This window comes from Caloenas nicobarica, chromosome 4 (genome assembly GCF_036013445.1).
Source record: "Caloenas nicobarica isolate bCalNic1 chromosome 4, bCalNic1.hap1, whole genome shotgun sequence".
NCBI lineage: Eukaryota > Metazoa > Chordata > Aves > Columbiformes > Columbidae > Caloenas > Caloenas nicobarica.
This window is the reverse complement of record NC_088248.1, coordinates 20,697,776-20,720,782: the sequence shown is the minus strand read 5'-3', so window position 1 is coordinate 20,720,782 and position 23,007 is coordinate 20,697,776. Positions and strand designations below refer to the sequence as shown.

The window sequence follows — 23,007 nt, the reverse complement described above, 5'->3', positions numbered from 1 at the left end:
TTGCACACTGAACCAATTTTCAGATGACGTACCATAGATGCAGCATTTATGAGCTGTACTTCGAGCAGGCTGGAGGGGTCAGCTCTGCCATCAAGACCCCCTGAAGTGGCTTTCATGAACAAGTCGGATTGACTACCTAAAGCCCTGCATAGCTTCGATGCAGTCATTTATTTACAAGAAGCAAAGTACAAAAAGCACCCCGGCCTTGCCTCAACACGACCAGCCCCGGGTGCTCCCGCAGAGCTGGAGCAGGGGCCTACGGCTCCCAGGCCGGTTTTACTGAGGCCATTAGTACTTTCCAGAGGCTAGAGGAAGCTCTCCCACCCCCTCGTTGACAGGAAGGGGTTTACTTCATCGCCCACCCCCCCGAACTTTTGCAGCTGATAAGAAGCCAGCCCAGCGGCACCGAGAAGCCGTTCGCTGGGCTCCCTGGGAGCCCTTATTTCCAGCGCTGCGAGGAGAAAGCGACTATCGTTTCCCGTCAGCGACCGTGCCCAGGGCTTCCCAACCCGGTCAGCAGCTTGTCAGCTCGGGCCCAGCGCTGGCACCGGCCTCCCCCGGAGGGACCCCCGCCTCCTCCGACCGTCCCCTCGGGCCGGGTGAGCTCCCACCGCCGCCTCTCAGTCCCTGGCACTCGGCAGAGGCGGCCGTGGAGGCCGGGCTCCCTCTGGGCGGCAGGAGGTGAATGGCAAGCGGCGGCTTCTCCCTCCCACACCCCAGTGTCGGTCTCGCCTCCTCCAGCAGCAGCAGCAGCGGGTCACCTCTGCGCGGCTGTGCCGTGCCGCGCTGCCTGCCGGCCGCAGGGCTGCCAGAGAGGCGGGGGCAGCTGCCGGCTCCCCTCGTCGCTGCGGGCTCAGGGGCGCTACCTGCGGGGCCGCCGCCGAGCCGGGGAGCCGCCGCCGGGCTGCGGTGACATTGGGAGGAGACTGGTCCGAGGGCGGCGCCGGGGGACAGGAGCGCGTGTGCCCGCGGCTACCGCCAGCCGCAACTCGCCCTCCCCGGGGCAGCGGGCGGGCTGGGCTCTGGCTGCCCGGCGCGGCTGCCGGGGCGCTCAGCCCTTCATTTCCTCTCGCTGTCGCGCTGCTGGAGGCTCCGGACTATAAATAGCAGGCTCGCCAGCCACCCAGCGACACACGCACGCACCGGGGGAAAGTGCCGCGCCGGTCGCCCCAGCTGGCGGGCAGCCAGCTGCCAGCCAGGTAAGCGCCGCTCGGGGCAGGCAGGGCCGGGCGGGGCGCGGGTGCTCCTTCCACCGGGCGAGGGTTTTGTTTCCTTGTTTCCCCGCTGGCTCCCGCGCGTCAGGAGAGATTAAAAGCTGGGAATGGGTTCCGCCGAAGTCCCTCCCTTTTATTCCCTTATCAAGTTTCTTAAGGTTACAGCCCGTAAGGCGTGCGTAGCCCTAAGGCGCTCTCGTCGGGGGCCGCCGCTCAGTCCCCGACCGCCGCCGCAACTCGACGAGCGGTCCCGGCGGGCGGCGAGGCGACCGGTGCGCTGCGGGCGGCTGCCGCTCCCCCGCCTCCGGCGCGGGCGCCGCGCCCCCTCAGGGCCGGGGCTGAGGGAAGGAGGCGGCCCGGCCGCCCCAGGGACCGCCACCTGGCCCGCCGCAGCTCTCCGGGGGTCACCGGGGCGGGGAGGGACTCGGCGTGCCGGGGGAACTGCCAGCCAAGACCCGCTGGAGATTTCTCCTACTTTCTCCCATCCCCGGCGTTTCCTGCCGGGGTGTCTCGGTGCCGCCTTGGCCGCGGTGCCTGGCCGCCCCCCTTGCCGCTGCAGCCGGGGCTCCTCTGAAGGGGCGTTGCGGGGGGCTGAGGACGTTATTTGCAGCGGTTTTCTGTTATGTTTGAAAGTTGGGGGTACTTGAATGGTGAGTCGGGTAGGAGGCTCCGTAGGCGCCGCTAAGGGGTTAATTTCGTAGAGTAACCGAGCTACAGGATACCCATCCCCATCTTGCAAATAACAGCTCTGCTGAAATGTGATGGAAACCACAAGAAAGGTCTTACATGTAGGTAAGTTGAGCAAGTTGTAATTTGAAATGATATCAGCCAGGAAAGGGCGGGGGGAGGAGGAATTGTATTTGATTTCTGAACGGTCATCAAGTGGAGCTCTCTTTTCTGTTCTCCAAAGTGACCCACAGATTTTGAAGCATGAATGATAGAGCTTGTGCTGTCTGCTTGCCTGGTCCCCAAAGCTAAACCGGTGCCTTATTTGAAGTAAAAATAATGGGGTGAAGTCTTTGTGGAGCTATGTTTTCATCTGATCTGTAATTAGGTTTCTATATCTCTTCCTCACCAGAAGAAATTTACTTGCTTATTTATGCATTAATGATGTGTTAAAATAGATACACTAAAATCAGGCCATATGTATGTCATTTAAATCTGTCTTTGAATCTCAAAAACAAGACTAATTTTTAGTCTTCGCTGGTTTACAGATACCCTCTAACTACATTGAAAGGATGTCTACATAGCAAGAATGATAGGGGAAAATGTCTGTTTCTCAGTCTATGAAGGCAAGAGTTTATGTAAATAATTGGTTATTAACAAAACTTCTATGTTTGGACAAATATTTACAAATGTGATAGCAGTTTTTAAAAAGGCAGTGTTCCAATCACTTGATTTTTTTTTTTAATGTTATTTTGAATTTCTTGATTAAATTTGAAGTAGCTTTAAAGCCCTGCAGTATCTTAGGTTTTTTTTGTCCTGTGAACCTGTATATTGGATGGGGTTTGTGCATGTAAATCCTCATTATTGTAACTATCCATGCAGGACTGAATGCTGTTTACTTCACGCATTCTGATAATTCCACTAAAATGAAGATACAAGTCACAAGATTAATGTGAGCAGAAATTAGTCTTCAGAGATTTTTACAGCCCTGATGACATTAGTGGGAGCGTGTGACAGTGTTACTACTTCAGAGCCCTATTTTGGCTTTTTTTCCCCTCTGCTTTCTGGCCGCTCCTACAGTGCTCAAGATAAGATAAAATCTTTCTGTAATATAAAGCTTTTCTTTTATTGGCTCTTTTGGACTACCTAAAGCTTCAAGTTTCAGTTCTCCATGGGTTCCTCAAACCTTGCAAGTGCTGCTGTTCTCTCTTTTGCGCTTGTTTCTCTGGAGAGCATTATCTGTGAGGCTGCCTTAGTTGTCTTTGATCGAAGAATTCCATCTTCTTAAGGCTTAGGTATATCAGTTGGAGTAGGTGTATCCAGGTGCCTTCTACAGATCCTCCTTTCTGACCATCTTTTTATCTTCTGATCTGACCTGAAGATTTCGTGACATTAGGTGGAGGTTTTGTGAATTGAAATGCATGATTAATACTGTGCTTAGTATCTGGAAGTCTACTGTACTGCAAGAAGACCAAAAAAACCCCAACAAGAGCAAACAAAAAACCCCAACAAAAAGCCCCAGGACTAGAAGATCTGCATTGAGGTCAGCCTGTGGAGGACAGTGCTGCTAGTTGACAGTAAAGAATGGAGGCTGCAAAACAGTCTGCAGGTCAAGTAATTGTTTGAATAGGCCTAGGCCTAAATTCACTGTGGATTTTGAGGAAAGTAGCGGGACTGATATGTCTGATGAATTATTTAGCTTGTGATGGATATATATTTTTAGCATATGGCTGTCGAAGAGAAATATGCAAACAATACTTTTTGGATTTATGTAAAAGATTTACAGGAACAATTAAGATAGTTGGGTAAGAGAGACAAACGGAAAGGTGGACAATTACTCCCAACACTAGTGTTTCTTCAAAATTCATGATAATTTGATCTAGTTTTCTTAAACACTTGGGCAGTTACCTTTGTTTCTCCCCTTAATTTTTATTTTCATAACCTTTCCTGTATGCCACATGCTCTGACTGATGGACATTTTTAGGAAGAGCTAGTTTTGTTTGGCTTACGAAATCTTTTGTATTACATTAATATTTCAGTGTTACTGTTGATGAATGGTGAATGTTATTTATCATACCTTTGAAGAAGGATTCCTTCTTCCAAAGTTATTTGGACTGATATAAACCTAATTCCATGAAATACTTTTCCTTGGCTTTTTAAACTAACTTGAAAAATCTAACTTCACGTGTCAAAACGTGGGGTGGGTGAAATGTTATTTGGGGAGAGTTGTTAGTCCTGGCCTCACCAAGCCTCCAGTCTTGCCTACCACTTACCCTGGGTATAGGAGCCCTCCCCACACTCCCTGATTTCACCTATAAACCTGGAAGTCTCTCGACGGTTTTGTCCAAGGTTCTCCCTCTCATTCTTTAGGAGCAGTCACAGTTGATTTTGCTCTTGCAGCCCTTAAGAATTTGTTGGGGGTTTTTTTGTTTTTAAAAGGACTGCCTATTTCTTCCTTAACTTTACAAAGTAAAGATCTGATCAGTTAGCTTATCAGGTTCTCCTGTCCTGGATAATTGATGTGTTATAGAAAACTTGAGACAAACCTTAAAAGGCTGGCTGGGTTGTGCAAGGTTTGAGTGTGGTTCTGGACTTTAGCTCACAGATGTGGTCACAGTGACAGAGGATTTTAATAAAAAAGACTCGCTCATCTTGATACAAAATGCACGCTGGCAATTCTAAAAAGGAGTTGAGGTCCGTGAATTTCAGTTTTCTGCTGTTCGGAAAACTACATTAGCTGCTTGCCAGCTGCATGTTAACAAGAGAAAAAAACCTGTAACTTCATGATGGAGGATTCTTTAGTTTATTTTCCCCAGTCTGCAAAGGTAGATTCTGTTAATTTGTCCAGGTCAGTAGAGGTTCCTATTTCTTCTGTCATCATAAATCAACTAAAGATGGGCAGAATCTCAAACAGCAAATCAGATTTTTGCAATGCATTCTACTATGAAAGTTGCTGTTAGGAGAGAGGATATGTTGTCTGTCTTCAAAATCTTGTATACCTTTTTGGCAAGGTATGCTGAGAAAGGGAAGTGGGCATCTTATTCTTGTACATGGTACTTTTATTAATTTGTCTGTTACGAGGGAGTGAATAGAACAAATTGTATTCACTCACTCTGTAAGTTTTTGAAATTTACAGTGACGAAGTTTGCCTATATGTCTCAGCAAAGGGTTTTAAAATGTTTGATATCAGTATCATTAGTACGACTATTTAAAAATGTAGCATTATTTCTGCTTCTAAGGTGTTTTAGATCCAAATTCTGTAGAACTTACCAGCCCTCTGAATCCAGAAGAGACTGGGTAAGACAGTTCTTCACTTACAGTAGTTTCAGTTCTGTAGCTTCACAGGAGGTTTAATATTGATTTCCATAGGTTAGGATGCTAATAAGCTTTTTGCCCCAGCCTGACAAACTAAGCCTCTTCCCGTGTGTCAGTGAATTTGTCCCATAGGTTTCTTTAGATTGTTTTAAATGTTGACGAAGGCTCTACTTAATGAAAAGCCAGAAGACAACACAAGCTAAAGGTGCTTGCCTGACAGAGTGGTGTCAAAGTTGCTAAACGTGATGCTGTTCATCAAGCTCATTTCTTTGGCAGGCTCAGTTTGTGCTCAGTTACTATATGCCATGGCATTGAAAATCAAATCCGTTGCATTTTTTTTGGTGGATGTTTTTCATTTTGTTGTATATCCTGTTTCTATGAAATTTTGCCCTATGCTGTGACCTCAATGAAAATTTATCCTCAGTACAGTAATAGAGTCAATCTGGGCTATGTCTGTCTGAGAAGCATTTTTTTTTTCTTGAACTTAACATATATAAATAACTAAGACACTTTCATTTTTATCAATTTCTTTCATTCTGTTAGCTGTACACTCATCAACAGGAGCTTCTTCTTGCTGCAAAAACATGAATTTGGCAAATAGAGTGAAATCTCTTAATATGAGGCACTAAAAAGACTCCAGTTTTTCATGTAATTATAATAGGTGGATGTGTAATGGACAATTAAGAGGGAGAAACCCTTGTGGGAAATAAGATTTTTATTGTGTTCTCACAGTTCTTCATATACCATCAGGTTTTTGTATTGTTTGGTTATTTATAAACTATGTTATTACTGTATTACAGCAATACTAGGAAGATGCGCTGAACCTAGGGTGCATATTTCTGTTACAAAAATGAGTCAAGAACATGAAAATGGGTATAAAAGTCTATGCGCTAAATGTGACTTGATATTTTGTGTATTTACTGCTGTGCAAATGGAGCATTAAGCAGAATGCATCAACAATTTGGTGTTGTACAGTGTTTCTATTACCACAGTAACATCACTGCTCTGCCTGGAGTTTGTTTGCTTTGTATGTGTAAGTGGCCAAAGAAAACAGGTATCAGTAGAACTGGGTTTTATAGGATGAAATTATTTTCTCTGCTATAATGACATGATTTTGGAATGAATCTCTTTAATGAGTTATTCCAGTTTACATCATAAATGAGAACAGAATTTGGTACTCAGAGTAGGAGATAATGCATTTGATGTTTGGAATAACGTCAGTCTGCTATTTTTATAGTTACAAAAATACACTTTCAATTGATGAGAAGATCTTATATTTCAAATTAATAATCTAAAAGTTGGAGTTTGTATGAGAAGTGCCTTTTTGCTTTAGCCAAGTATGTGTGTGGGTTGTGGTTGGGTGTCTAATTTTTTTTAATTCCTCCCCTCCAAAAGGCAGCTATAGAGCTACACTGTATCTGGAATTTCTGTGTTACTGTCTGTCACGACACAGAATTCGTGTGGCTTTTGTAGAACGGCCACGTGGCACAGGCTGTCTGCATTAGCTGGAAATGACAGCCGTGGACACGGTGCCCCCGTGGGGGAAGTTCATCATAAAGCAAAGTTTCCTGCAGTCCTGCACAACGGCTCTTTCTGCAGGCGCAGCATGATCAGGCGTGTCAGGTGGTGATCCAGTGACTAAATCTTGGAATACGGAAAAAAAAAAAAAAAGACACTGAAATTAGCATTCTCAGTTTAGATCTTCTACTGAGAAATACTGTTTAATTTGATCTCTAGTTTCTATACAAGCACAGATGCTAAACCTGCATTCACTCAGTGAATCTACATTAAAAATTTTTCCAAAGGAATAATGTTTGATTGTTTAGCGACTGAGTTAAAAATATATGTGTATAATTCCTAATTGTTGTATCTCTAGGAGTCTTCTCAGCTTTCCTACTGTTGGTGTCTGATATTGCTCAGTTCTGGTATTTTGTTTCAGCTGGCTAGTGTAGTCTTTGCCTTCTAGGAATTGATAGTTTCCAAGTAAAATAAACAAAAGCGGTGGCTACTATTTTTATGGAAGTTATTTTGGCTATCTCAGGTGCTGGTAGCTGGGAGCTTGGAACATATGAATATAGCCTACACTAGATGGCGATGTAAAATACGAAGTCTTAAGTCATTTGGATTCTTAAACCCAGCAAGAGCTGCCACACTCATGGCTCAGTTCATATGCGTATTTTTACTGCAGATACTCCTGTTAAATATATGAGGTCACTTACTTTTCATGGTCTAATTTTGTCTTGAATTATCTTGTTTGGCTAAGAGAATATGTTTGCGCAGGTACTGCAAGACAGCTGGCATACTGTACATTCAGTCTACAGTTTAATCTTGGTTAGCTTGTTTGTGTCTGTAGTATTTATTGGTTAGGAAAAATGTATGTATTTTTTAATGTTATTTGAGATATATATTATTATAATAGTATGACAAAATCTATTGACTGATACAACTGAACGATTGGTGAGACCTCATTTTAGTATTTTATAGCTGCATTATGACCATTTATCATTTACATAGGATGATCTGATATGTATATGTTTTTTAAAACAAATTGTTCATAATCTCCAGGGCAATTTATTGATGTCAAATTGTACATACTGTTACAGTTTATTCTCTATGTGTGTGAAGTGATATATGTTAAACGAGTTGCTGTGATGTCAGTCTTTTAAAAAGTGGTATGATGTATTAGCCTCGAAAAGCCCAAATGCATCTTAATGTAATTCAAGCATTGCAAGGGAGCTTTGGTGAGAATGGGGGTTAGGACAGTTGTTTGTGAGCCACGTACACCCTTTGTTGGTGTATCTCGGAATGCTTTTAAAGTTTTCCTTCAGCATAATAATGATTCTGATCAAGGTGGAGAAAGTAACATTTACAGGAAACCTTACGATCAATTTCTGTACCATCAAGATGTGACAGCCTAGAGACAGATTTCCTTACTAAAGCATAAAAAGCATAAGAGATTAGAGAATCCAACCTATAAAGGTTGTGTGCATAGTTGTTGAACTGCTTTCTTACATATTTGCAAGTGAAATTAGAGAGCAGTTTGATGTAACACCATGAAAGCTTTGTTTTTATAAATTGGATTTTCTTTCTCTCACAAAAATGAGAAGCCTGGTCACAGTAGCTTCTTTGGAACTGTATACTGAAAAAAGCAAAGCTGTCTGTGTACTGGAATTATTAAATGTACTCGGGCGGTCAAAAGATACATGTAAATATGTGTAGTACTTTGCACTAAAACTGATCAGTAATCAACCTGGTAGTAAATTATGAAGACTGTACATGCCTGACATTTGTCGTAACAGCTCAGTGTGCTTGGCAGAAGAATATTGTACAAAATCCTAACGTCTCCTTTGAAGTAGAAGATAGAAAAGTTCTGTAAAAGACTGGGAATGTTTAGTGAGGAAATAACACTTCCCTTTCCTTTTCTGCTACTACTATCATGTGTTAGTACCATTGATACCCGTAATATCAGTATGTTGAAGATAATGTGAAAGATTCACTGGCAAAAAATGTAGATGTATCAGTAAACCTATGCTTGGAGCCATACTGCATGTGTGTCTATGGGTCTCTGAGGGACACCGTAGGTAGTGTCCCTCTGTGTTTATGTAGCCTTTTGAAAATTCAGCTTTAACTTCATCATTCATAGACTGCAGCAAAGGAAACCTTGTGTAAATTGTCCTTGGCAGCTCGGAATCTTAGTTGCTGCTTGAATTCCAACTGTTAACTTGAGATACGATGTCTTAGTTCGAATCATTTTAGCTTGGCATTCACAGATAGTTTGTTCGTTTGTTTTGCCTCAATTAGCGTTCTTTATTGAATGGCAAACTGGTAACCTTGCACAAAAAAAAAGCGTGCGAAACACCAGTTTATTCCAAAAAAAAGGTTGCGGATGCCTCTATTAATATGAATAGGGCTTTTCTTACAATTTGTGGCTGAAGATTGATCTAAAGATGTGTGGGAACCTGACAGAGAGGATGCCTGACAAAAGCATAGTAACCGACTGACTCACAGGCTGAATGGGATACAGACACTGAAGCAAGATTAAATGGCAGTTTATTTTAGACCTATGTAGGAAATATTCCAGAAATAGACTGTTTGATCCTGTGTCCAGCACTCTCACCTCCAGCCATCATGGGGAAACTGAAATCCCTTTGTCCACTTTGGGATGGTGTTTCGTAAAGGCTGAGGGTGCTTGATCTGTGCAGGTGTGATGGTCTCAGCCCTCAACCTGGAGGTTGCCCACCCAGTATCCTGAGATTTCCATTGTGGGCTAGCACTTGGCTATGGTTTGAGGGTCAGCAGCTTGTTCTCTAAAATTCTACTCCTGAGAATGGGTCTTGTGATGAAGTGAGATGCTACTGAGTGTATCATGCCCATGGTATGCTTTATGATCAAAGATGCATCAGACTACCTAAGTAACCCTCTTACCTTACTGTTCGTGGTCATATGATGTTACAAGGAAGGTGAAAGCTTTTTGTTTAGTCACTTCTTACCTGAGGAGTGGGGATGAGGGGAAGCTAAGCCAGGTGGAGTCATCTGTTTATTTTTCTAGTCCAGCCAAACTTTGCAGTCTTCTTCCAGGTGGTAGCATTTGTTGGCTACCGTATCTAAATAACTCTGATATTCCACTAAAGAAACGTGCTACAGTTGCTTCCATGTTACTTTGAAGAGATACATTTATAATAATTATTTAAAATGCCTAATTCAGCACTTGCTCAACTTGTTGAACAGCTTGCTAATGAGGTGTCCTAGAGTTATCTATGAATATTTATTAAGAATTATATCAACAAGAAAACACAGAAAAACCGTACTCTTTTTCAGAAGAGTTACTCATTTTCAATGCACTGAAATTACCTCAACAATCAATTTTGGTATGTTACAATAAAATGACATGCTTAGGCATTTTGCCTGAAGCAGCTTTCTATTTTCCGCCCTCCCCTCCCCCCCCTTTTCTGTCTAGTCTAGTTCATCAAAACAACATAGTGCAGGTAAAGTGGAATTTTACCTGACGTTTGTGGCTACCTGTTTCTTAAATACAAGAGTAATAATGAATAGCTTTGTCTTCACGAACTGTTCTGATTGGCAGGGGGGGAAAAAAATGACAACAAAAACCAAACAAAAAAAACCCAACCAAAAAACCCCAAACAAACAAAAAACCCACAAAACACCCCAAAACATGTGTACCTCTGACTATTTTAAATAATACACTGATGAAGGAATAATTTAAATATTAATAATTACAATGGATATTAATGTGATTACTAATTATTAATAATTACATAATATACCGTGGCGATTTGTGTTCTTGTCAGATACTTTCTAAGTTCTGAAAAACATCAGCTTTGAGAATCTATTTTCGTGTTCTGAAAGAGCAATGTCTCTTGCTATAGTTTGAAGGTTAAAGTAGAAATATTGAATTACAAAGTGCAGGAATACTGAAAACGTAGCAGAAGATATATTTTTAAGCAACTTTAAAAGACAGTACAAGTCCATCAGTTATGACCCTGGTTTTTCATTTCTGTATTTGGAGCAGTGTTGTAGCTTTACATCCAGATGATTTGTTATTTCTGCTGTAGTAAATAATTCAAAAGAGCCTTTGTATAGTCAGCAATGTCACATATCTCTCACCTCCCCTAAGTGATGGGAGCAGATTCTGACCCTGTTCGCAGTGTGGTAAGTTTTCTTAAGCTCGAGACAACACTCTGCAACATCTTGGCTTTTGGGTTTTGTTTTCTAAAAAAATGTTCTTAGCTTAATTTAAAAACTAAATTTTAAAAATTATTTGTGATGTAGCCCTTCTTGCGTTGATTCTGGAAATGCACAGAAGGGACAGGATGGTCAGAGAGACCCAGAAGTGCTGGTATCTTGGCAGGAATTACAGGTCCTCTCTTGACAGTCTCATGGGGCTGAGGCTCAGACTTACATTTTGGTCAAATGGACTGATCCCTTGAACAGGCAAGGGAAGGTGTGCCTGTGTTAGAATGGCAGTGAGAAACCAGAGGAGAGCCAGTGCCTGCAGAGCAGGGAACCTCTGGGGAGTCATAAAACATCAGGGCTGGCAGAAATTGTCCTACCAGATGGGAAATGAAGGAATATGCCATGAACAGTCTCAGTGCTGCAGCTTTCCCGAATCTTTAGCAATGAAGTTGTCTTCGTATGTTTGGCTACTTCCCATCTTACCTCAAAGGTTGTTTTGTCCCTGTTTGTGTTTAGTGAACTTCTGTGTATATGAGGGAATGATGAGCTGGCTGCCTCCTTAATGGTCACAAATGAGTAAACAAAATTCAGATCTTCTAATATCTGTAGGTAGCAAGTGTCTGTACAGGTGATGGACTGCAGTGGCTCAGGTAACTAAAACTAAATAAAAGAATTTATACTATATTTAGGATAAGCACCACCTTAGTCTATCAGCTTAAATATGACCGTATGTGAAGAAGGGGACACAAAGTATAAGTAAGTTCATAAAATTGAACAGAGGAAGACAGAGAGAATTTTTTTGTTTGCTATGCCACACAAAAAGGAAATGCCTTAAAAGAATTATCAGGCAAGGAAGAGACAGTTAAATCATCAAACACAGGGAATTTCACGGCCATTGTGGGTAAACAACTCTGACTGCTCCAGGCAAGAGACCAACTTAATTAAAAAAAATCCAATTCGGTTAACCCATTTATCAAAGAAATATGTTGGAAAAGCATAAGACATTGTACAGACGTTAACAGTTTTCCTATAAATGCAAAATTTTAGAAAGGGAACTTTCTAAACTTCCTTTGTCACTACTTAAAAAATGTATAAATGGTGTGGTATGCAAAAGTTATTTTTTATCCTAACTAGTGGATACTTAATTACTTTTTAAAAGTCATAAAATATTTAATTTTCCTTTTCTAAATAAGGACGAATATGAGATCTATAGCAAGAATTGCATTTGCTTTGGGTTATTGGAAGATAAATATCTTTCCATTAGTATTTCCTGTGTACTCCACAGGTATAGAACTACCTTTTCTCTTAGTTGGTCTTGATGATACATAACCAATTAAACTTTGCTTTTTCTAAGTTCTACCAATGAGTCTGATAAAACTTTTTCTTATAGAAAAATGTATTTTATCTCTTTTATGGATAATGATAGTTTTAATGAGATAATGACTGCTAGAAGATATGATTATGTATTTAGAAATTAAGGAAAAAAATCCCAAACAAAACAACCCAATACAATTTTTTAATAATTTCTTTATCTAGTTATGGCAGCCAAAGGAGATTTAAAAATTTTTTTTTTTTTTTTTTAATTGGGCTAGGAAAGCATGCATAGTAAGCAACCCAGTGTACACTCTGGAAAAGTATTAAAAAAATAAAATGCATGGGTCCATGGTGAAATTATTTAATAACTTTATAATTGACAGAGTAAAGGCAGACATTTGAGATTCACAAAGTTAACTTATATTAGCATACCACGGGACAAATCCTAAATCACAGGGAAAATGCGTTGTTGTTCAAGAAGCAGTACATAAGCTGTGCCTTATTGGAGCAGGGGATGAATTTAGACCACCGTGAAGCCAACAGTTTTGAAACTTGAAGAAGCCTTAATTTGTATTCCATGTGATGTGGAATGAATGACTCCTCAATATTGGGCAATGTGAGAAGGAAAAGACCAATTATTTTTTCGAAGAGGAAATTTCGAGAGATTTTTAGTCTACAGTACCAAAATCTGAGAAGGCTTTTTTGCCACATTTCCCCTTGGTTACTGTGTTGAGAGAGATTTCTGCTCGCAGAGGTGAAAGTGTTACAAAATCAGTGTGAATCCAATTTTTTCTGCCAACTCCTGTGGTATCCATTCTCCTCAGACCTCCACTGGGAATACGAGCTTTAGTCAGCTGACAAGTTAACCTGGACAGCATTACTATGATTTTTTTTTTTCCTTTTTTTTTTTCCCCCCCACAATTTATCCAGGGATTTGGCTAGGTGGTTCCGAATGGCCTGTTAAGTATCTGTCATCATGGTTCTTACCAGCCTGCATGTCATAACCACAGAAAATAATACCGTATACGGGTGGGATAATAGTATCAAGCCAGACATCTTCCTCTTGTAATTTATTATTCAAAATCAGTAAGATTGAGGAGTAAGAAGTGAGTGGACGAGAGAATCAGTTGAGAAATTCATTGCTTGTGTGTGAGATCTCGAAGCTCTGTGTACAGAGTATAGTCTCGGTAGGTCTTATTCTAGGACTTTAACATTTTCAAAATATTCAAAGAAATTCATAAATTGTTACAAATAATATTTTGGTCTGGCCAGTCATTCCTCGTCTCTGAGTGAGCTTGAGCTTACATCACCTGAGCAAGCAAGAAAATGCTGTTTGCATGAGGTTGTGCAGCTGATGGTGGTGTGGATGCTGCCTTGGCCTGCAAGCCAAAATTCAGAATAAATCAATAGAATACTTTAAGCTTTCAGTTCGAAATAGCATTTTTACTTGTACTTGATTTACTGAATTGTTATTGAATATGTGATACGGTATTTGCAAATAGTGGCATTAATTCATAAATTACTGGTATATGTAGATGTATTAGTCACTCATCCTGTTTTGCTATAGTTGGAGGAAAAAGCCAGAACTGAGTGCTTGTGTATAAATGAACATTTATAAAACTTGATGCCAGAAGGGCAGCAAGGGAGGAAACATAGACACAGCAGAGGTACCTGTGAAACCAAAAGGAAGAAATCGGCATTCTCCTAAGAAGCTTCTGCTGCTGTGTGTACACTAAATCAACAGTTTTCCTGTTGTGTCCAGCTGTACTACTTACCTTGTGCCTCTTTGACATAATTTTGTACACGTTTTGAGTCAGAGCCTGTCCATGTGTATCTCTTTGGCTCAGTGGGGCAGTAGTTCTTGATAATAGCAACTAGATTCAACTTCAAACTCAGGTTGTTACAGGGCACTGTTATCTAACACATTTTTTGCAAGTAATTTTCCATCTTTTAGTTATGGGTTTAATATTTAAAATGCGAGGATTCTTAATGTTAAGAATAATATTAAGGAACATCAATATTTTATTCAGGGCTGTAAGAAGTACCGTAGTCATTTTTGCAGATGATATAGGTAAGATATTTCTCATAGTTCCTTTGGGATTTTGGTGCTTACTAATTGTTCTTTGCTTAAAGGCTAAGGCATAGAATATTCCTTTGTATGTGTCTGCCAGACGTTAGATTACATTAGAACTAAATAAACACTAAATTGGAAGGAATTTAGGTTAAGAACTATATTAATAGATTTTAAAATTACCTTGATCCTGAAAAACAAAGCTGGAAGTGGAAGTCTCTGTCAAAGTTCACTACAGTGAACTTTGGTTTGGCACAGTTCATACTTCTGTGCTGTTCTGTCCCTGGCACTTGGTATTTTACAACTCTGTTCTTCATTCACAGAAATGCCTATGTAGAAGTAGGACGTACTATGAAAGTTGTCATTTTAGATGTATGGTTTTAAGCATTTCATGCTGCAGGGCGGTCTGCTGGTCAAAGTTGATGACTTAACTGGAACAGAAGGTTCAGATCAGACTAAGACATTGACCCCAATTAAGGTCCTCAGTTTTATATCTGCATCCTTATTAAAAACAGAACAGGTTAGTGGTTTTATTCAAAGTCCTGCTGTGAGTTATGTCTTGAATATATTTTTTTTAAGAATTATTTTGCAAGATTTCTTCTGGTTCCCATATGCCTCTGTGCCCCAGGGTGCAGGGGTGCTTTTGTTACGCTTGTAGCTACTTACCAGCCCGGTTTCCTATTCTTTGGCTTAGTTGTAACACAAGATCATTAAGAATTATTTCATCATCTGGTTAGAACTATGTATTGTCGTATACTGAAATGATACATTCAGCATTTCTTCTCTTTGTTCTTTGTGTCTTAAAAAGTGGTAGTTTTCTGTCCCAATTTGCACTGAATGCAGGAGGGTTAAGTATTTTCAATAAAAGTATAGTTTCTGGATGGATTATTTTTTTTGTGGAATACATAAAACTGTTGAAGAGCATTTTAGGTACAGCCTTGTAGAGAATTTCTGGGGAAAAATGCCATGTTTATCTGGGAAAGGTTTGGGAATAGAGTAGTTTTTCTGGAGAAAACTTATGGTGAAAACCCAGCTTTGTGGGAAGAAAGGCTAGGTATTTCCTTAATGAGAGCCAGGGATAACTGAAGTAGGAGATAAGTATGAAGGATCAGGATGAGAATTTTTTAGGACTGATGGGCACTGATAGCCTGGAAAGCTGGAGGTGAAGTGACAGTCCCTTTGTTCCTTTTGCTGTCGTCTTTGTTTTCTTCCTCAGTTTTTGCAGCAAAATTTCCTGACAAATTCTATTAAATCAGTGACAAGAAAAAGAAGATTGAAGTTAGAAGTGTAGCTGTGCATGTTGTTTTAGACTAAGGAAATCAAATGAAAAGTAATGAAGTTTAGATAAACGGTCTCATTATATGTCTTGTCTTCTGGTTTTGGTGGTGATAGCAGGGCAGCTGCAAATAAGTTGATTGTACAAACCTTTGGGCAGTTTGAGAAACTCTTAGACCAGAAGAATGAGAAATGACAGAAATGCTGGGAGAACGACAGAAAAGATGACATTTCTGTATTTCTCCTAGTTTCTGCCTTTGTTTTTCTTTATAAAACTTAAGTGCAGCTTACTTTAGGGCATGACAGATAGCTGTTGTATTTTTTTGTTGTTGTTTTTGGTAAAGAAAAGTCTGAACAAAAACCTCTCTCAAATGCATGTAAAAAATAGGCATAGAAATGTAAATTGAAAAAAGACTGTGTAGATATGACATCAAATATAAAATAAATAGTTATAAATTTTTAATACAGTTTGTCAATAAAATGTGGTTTATTTGGGTAGTCTACAAACAAGTTGCCTTGTGACTATCAAAAGTATTGTGCAAGCCATAATCAAAATGCTAATTAAAAAAAAAATCCACTCACCCTTCTTCATTTGAAGAGAATGGGGAGTGATTATAGTTTTTTGATCCAACACAGGAATAAGTAATCTTACTTAAGCAATCTTAATCTGTAAAACTATGACTGATTCCTTATCCTACTGGGACAGAATGGCTGGTCACAAGGCATTCGGATATTTGTAATGTTTAGTGGTAAACCATTTGTTTGATGGAGAGCAAGAGCTTTATTCTGTGAACAGATGAAGATTTGATGATCATAGGATATCAGAAGACTTGGAAATGTATGTTGGAGATAGGCATGAAATAAAAGATAATGTCATGATAGTCACTAACTTGCACTTTTTTTGCTAAAATCAGTATCTTCTCAAGTGAAGGGTGTTTGCCGTGTTTTTCCCCACTTTAGGTGGAGTATGCTGGATCCACCTAGTCTGGGTCCAGTCACCAAGTGCCATGGGAGGGTGATAACAAGTTTGTATTTGTGATACTTTCTCTTGTCATTTCTTAGCAGTGACAGAAAGACACAAGAGCCCATAAGGGCTTTCCAGGTAGTACTGAGTTCCATCATATGAAATAAAAGAGTGATAGGAGTATTCTATAGTCAATTTGATACAGGACAGCAGTGTATTTGTTGTACTGGATGACTTGTTACCCAATAATGTTTCCTGAATGCTGTAACTGAAATACATAATTTATCTTTGAAACCAAAAAACCCCAAACAACAACAAAATGCCTCAAACAATAGAAAGCGAAGTCTGCATCACGTGCAGTACTGAGTTGGAATCTGTGTGTACCTGTCAGCAGCCCCTGGTGAACTGGTGCTCTTTAATCCAGCAGCATAATTTAGCAGACCCAACAAAGGAAGGGCCAGAATTGGTACCATGGGACCGAGTTCCCTGTGGGCATAAAACCAGGCAAATTATGCTTTTTTGTGCCAATGTTCTGGGGGCCAAAACTTACTGTTGTATTTTTTTTTTACTGTGTTTTTCTTCCTTTAGTTTTAATATGCAAATTACAAGTCAAATCTATTAATTGTTTTATCAGCATCCATGGAAATGGAGGAAATAGCAGAGAATGCAGCTGTCAGTGGGAGCTGTGCTCATTTAATGGCTGTAAAATTTGACCTCAAGCTAGGCCTCCTTTTATTTCTTTTCTTATGGATAAGGGGTTTGATGGAAGCATTTTGGTATGATAGCACTTCAGAATTTTGACATATATTTAAATAGATATGGACTGCGTGCTTAAATCTGTACTTAGCCTTTCACTTAACCTGAAGACTTATGCATGCAAACAAAATAAATGAACAAAGCATTCAGTAAAATAATCTTGAGTGATGCCTGCCGTGTAAGAAGAACAGCAAACTGCTGGCCAGAACTGCAGCGGACAGGAGACAAGCTCAGCTCTGGCCAGGAGTGGCAAAGAGTTGTGGTAAAACACGGTTCCTGTGAAGTAGGTATTAGGAGGTAAGCTGTCCTTTCTGTAGTTTTGTCTTTTAAATGCTCTGTTTTAGAGTAAATAGCATAAATGCTGCTGATGTGTCTTAAGATGTAGGGAATGTCCTAGGAGGATGTTCCCCCAGCTCTGCTGCGTGGCAGCTGGTGGCGCAGCTCTCTGCTGTGGCAGGTCCGTCTGGCACCGCTATGGGCAGAGCAGCGTTACTGAGAAGACCCAGATAGGTTTTGTCTTCGGGGCTCTTTTTCTCTTAACTAAATAGATGTCCCAGCACTGATCATCGTCTCTAGGGTGCAAGATCTGAAGGACAGGCCTGGATTTTGGGACAGTGGAGGATTAAACTGTTACATTTCTCTCTTCAGGCTCGATTGAGATTTCTCTAATTTATGTCAGTTTTGAGCTGATGCCTCCGAGTCGCTCTGCTGCTCATATTAGTCCAAGCATAAGGTGCTTTGGGTAAATTGCTTCTCTCAGGCTTAGATTGGCTTCCAGCACCTCTCTCCCTGGGGTGAAGGGGGATGTAGGACCATTTTATTGCTGAGGAGATGAGGGTTTAATTTACTACCAGCCACATTATAGCTTCTTTTAAGGATTAGCCCAGAAGAGAAGTGAAATATTTAATCTAGATACTACTCCCCTCCTTCCCCTTCTTATCTTCAAAATGTTTCCAAACACTGTGCAACCAGATACTTAAACTTTTCTGTTGCTGAATTTTTACTTATGTATTTATTAATTGTTCTTTAAAATTTATTTTATTTAAAACATATATTTTATGTTGGGGTGAAATGCAGCAGCTATTTAACAGAACTGAGTAGCCACCAGTAAGGACACAGAGAAGAATAGTGTCTGAAACTGCTTTGGAAATTCTAGGTGTGTATCTTGGAGTTGGTCAGATTTTCTCCAGGGTGCCACAATTAATGCCCTTAATGAAAGGCGAGTCTTCATTACTTATACTCTTAAACATACACATGACAGCTGGGTGCTATGCCATGATGTAATTATCAGGTTTCATCTTTTTTTTTTTTTTTCAAGCTGTATGTACCCAGAAGCCATTTCTATCTTGGCACAGTGATGATTCCATGGAAGCTCTTAGATTGTTTGCATTCTGTGTATGCATTTTTGATCTCCTTACTGCTGGGAACACATAATAGACAATTCAATACACTTTCCAGCTCTTGCCACAGCAATGGAAGAATACTTAACTCACAATTTTAGTTTAAATTATTTTTTTTTCAAAGGTAAGTGAAACTGTAGCTCACCTCAGCATGAAGTATTCTGTTGATAATGTGAATTTAACTAGGAAACTTTCTCAAGATTAAACTTCCACTTTTTCCTTAGATAGAATATTTTAATAAAATTCGACTGGTCCTCCACAGTGTTTTTGTGTTCTCTATCAATAATACTTAGATATAAGCTTTTTTCTGAAGAAAATTTCAGCAAGTTTGTCAGTTGTTGCTTTGTGCTCCGTTATCCGTTCAGCTCAGTTTGACTTGTGTCGGTAGCAGCAGTGGAATGTAAGGAGCTGAAAAATAAATTGCTGGTTCGTTCTTTCTTTCTTTCTTTGTGTAGTTAACCAAAATGCGTGCTGTGGAGAACTTAAGAGAAGCAAAAGCGTGGTGAAGTTGTACACTCATTGATCAAGTGATCAGTCACTAAAAGGCAAAGCATTTACAGGATCACAGCACTAACGTGTGTCTACCTGTGATTTACAGGGCCTATTTTATCTACCAAGGTTTTGAGGAATATAGAGCCACCTTGTAAAGACCTTTGCTGAGGAATGATTTATTGTATTGCAAACAGGATCACACCAGTCTATAGTTAACCATGTCTAGTCTGTAATCAGACTCAGTGGGGCAGATTAGGTGCTCTCATAAAGGCAACATGAGCGGAGAAGATTGGCGGGAGAAAACAGCGTAGATACTGAAGCAGCTGGATTTAGATAATCTGTACTCCAGGTGGGCAGAGAGCTTTATTTGTTTCTGAATGCTTTACTTAAATTGGGGGCTAAGAAATAAAACTATGCAATTCTGTAAACACCACACTGAGTCCTTTCAGATCTTAAGAAATTCTTTATTTGCATACATTTATATGCTTGATTATGTGGAGTTTTTATTTGCTTAATGGTGGCGATCAACTATGCTATTACAAGAATTAATCCCATCAGGACGGGTTTTACAAGTATGGAAAACCCTAACCTTCAGGGATTATGATTCATCCATGTTTAAAAGGAACATTTGGGCATTAAACCCAAGTTTTATTACTGAACATACTAAGATCCCTGCCTGCTGGCTTAATACAGGGGAATGGGAAATAAGAGTAGAAAGCAGATGATGAGCTCTGCTGTGTCTTGCTGAAGTGGCTGTTGTTAGTGTTGGGCAGCGGCAGCAGCAAATGATGTTCTGGCTCTTCAGCTGATGCTGGTCTCAACCAGGTGTTCTGGTTTGTGTTGATGCCAGTGCTCATTTGTGTTGAATAGCAGGTGTTGAGGATCAGCAGATCATTATTTTTGTCCCCCTTGCTGTGGGGCTGGTGCCTACTGGAAGTAGGAAGGAGTGACAACTGGGAGTACTAAAATTTACCAGTTACTGCTGAATTCAACAAAGCTTGTTTGTGGGAGTGAGCTTTGTAGAAAATAAAAATCTCATGAAAGAGGGAAAAAACCTGAAGCAATCCACGCTAGTTTATTAAAGTCAGTATCGACACACTAAACTCAGGTAAGGTAGTTGGGTGTGGCTGTTTTTACTTTAAAAGGAATTTTTTACTATTGTGTATTGAGTTGTGCAACTATTTTTGTTTCTGTGCTCAGGCTGGTCCTGGCTCATAATGGGGAAGCTTTGAGGGCTGTTTAAAAGCTGTTTGGTCTTATGGAGCAGTCACCATTGCAATCTAGGCTTTATACTATGTAGCAGCCTAAAGAGAACCATGGCAAATATGTGCTGTCTGCATCAGTGCAGTCTCTTACTGCATGAGAAATCTGCTGTTTTAGTTAAAGCTAGCTCTAAAATTACTGTTAATAGTTTTAATGTTAATTCTTCATCAATACAAATCCTGTGAAAATAACTGTAGGTGCCCATTGCAGCATCACGTTACCTTTATTTGTTAGATGTTTCTGGTTGCACAGTGCCTGATAGCTTTGTGTTTCCCCTGTGCCTGCCTTTTTATTTTTAAATTTTTTTTAATTTCTTGTTCCGCACGAAACAAAAAGCCCAACAACAATAAACCCCACAATATGCAGGTTTTGGTCCTATATGCATCAACAGAAATCTACTGTGAAGGAAATCTTGAGCTACCTATAATTTATGTATTGGTGAGTCTCATAATTTAGTAAGGATTTGTATTTTGTATATTTGTAAATAACCGCTCCATTGTCTCTTTGACTTTGTGTCCCTATGAGAGCACTGAATTAATATCTTTCCTTATCTATTCTTTCATTTTGGGACCAACTTGTGTTATGTGTGTTGGTTTTTTTTTCCTCCTCTTCAATAGCAGAACTTGATGCATTAGTATTTCCTATCCTCTTATCCTCTGTAGGCTACAGTAGAAATTGCTATAATATGTACAAAACCTGCTAAAGTGATTAGGAAGTCTAACGGTTTTACCAGTAATCCTTATTAGCTTCTATTTAAGAACACACATCTGGACTCCAGACTTTCTCCCTTTGGCACAGGGGCCATTTGCAGTTGAATAGGTTCGTCAGTGTTTTTTAGAATTTATACAATTCATAATAAACAAGTTGTAGGTTGGTACAAGTTGGTTCCTGTTGTGTTGGAAAAAAAGAGAGGTGGAATCAGGCGTATTGAGAATTACCTGCTGTCTAATCCCAGGCTAAATCCAGAATGATTTTTCAGTCATTCACCTAATACTACCCAGAAGTCCTATCAGTGAGTTGATCCCTTAATCCCAAATAGATTAATTTAGGTATCACATGTGTTTATATATCCCACTAATCCTTTATATGATCAATCCTACTTTAGGTTTTCAGTAAATATTTTTTTCCTGTAACTCCATCGATTCATGCGTGCAGCTTCTTTACTGGCTGTCATTTGACTGTCTTGTACCTGCACCAGTGAACTGGATCTGAGGACATAACAGTTCTGGATTGAGAATTGGTAGCAGTTTGAACATAATATCTGAGTGGAACTTTTCAGCAACTTCCGTTGTTTTATCATTTTTGTGAAATTAAGTATTAATAAAAAGGAATCAATAATAGTGAAAAGATAGTCAAAGAGCAGAAGTTTGCTGGCCTGTGTATTATAAATTTAGCCAGTCTGAGGGATATTGAGCTGCATTTAAGATACTAAGATGCTTAAAAATTACAAGAAGCAAGGTTGCTAGTAAGAAGTTAGGTAAGCGTGTATTTGTGTTCAAGCAGATGCGATAAGTCTAACCAAGCTCTGTCATTTGCTGAAAAATAATTTGGAAACCAAATGTAAATCGCCTACAGTAGAATTATTATTTTAGCTTTGAAAAAGTCTAGTGTGAATCAAAGCAGCTTCTCTTGTTTTACTAGACTTGTCTGATTATATGTTATAGATGAGTTAGTCAGACTTTGTCAGGGTGAAATATCCGTGGCTGACGTTGTGCCTGAAGTTAAACAGCTACTTGAAAAGTGAGGTTGAGTAGACAAGAAATAGTTAGGTTAATGCCTGCATTAGGGCCAGGCTTCCTTCAAGGAGTGAGTTGTTCGCCATGGTCTTGGGTGTTGTGAAGTGGAGATAAGGGACATTTGGCATTTTCAGTACTTCAAGAGATGATATTGGAACTTTGGGTTTAGAGTTTTTAGCTTCTGTGATACAGTCTAGACTCAGAGAGCAGGCTCAGTATTTTAAATAACCTGACTCAAAGTGTTTTTGATAACGGTGTCTGCATAAATTTGCCTTTCCAGGAAGAATATGGGGCTCAGTCTGGGGGAATGCTGAAGTAATTCAGTGTCCACAAACTCTGGATTTGGTACCAAAATACATTTGGTATTGAATCCATATAGTGGTTTGGTAGTGTTCCTGTTTGCTTCTTCTCTGTATATAAAGCCAAGGGCTGGTAAGAACGAACTCGTACTGTTATGCTTATGTGCAACCACTTCTTTACTTGCTCTCCTCCCTTTTTTTAAACAAATCATATAGTCATATAAAGAAGAAAAGTATACCAGCTACTGCTCTGTCTCTTCTTCCATCATGATGAGACAATAAGGTCTTTAAGAGGAAAAGATTCCAAGGAGAGATGCTGCTTTTCTTTAAAAGTCATATACTATAATTACAAACTATGTTACTGAGACTGAGAGGGTCCTGTAAAATGGGGAAAAATATTCATACTTCAAGTATACGTAAATAACATTTGTTGTTCTGAATGAAAAAATGAAGACCAAATATCTTCAGAAAATACATGTTAAAAAGATTTGCTCGTTTCATAGAACTACTATCATTTAATAAAGTCCTAATAAAATCAGTGTTCTGTC

The 23,007-nt window shown here is 39.9% G+C and overlaps 1 protein-coding gene across 6 annotated transcripts in view; it reads left to right on the top strand.

Moving 5' to 3' along the window:
• The first annotated feature begins 826 nt into the window (after positions 1-826).
• The window catches only part of INPP4B (inositol polyphosphate-4-phosphatase type II B), a 310,888-nt gene continuing 288,707 nt past the window's right edge, over positions 827-23,007 (top strand). For 4 of the 6 annotated variants that reach the window (XM_065633318.1, XM_065633317.1, XM_065633315.1 and 1 more), the window contains exon 1: positions 827-1,199. The gene's annotated coding sequence lies outside the window, so the exon portion shown is untranslated. Of the gene's footprint in view, positions 1,200-1,953; positions 2,007-23,007 lie in introns of those variants that run through there. The other 2 variants (XM_065633321.1, XM_065633316.1) reach the window with 2 other exon arrangements.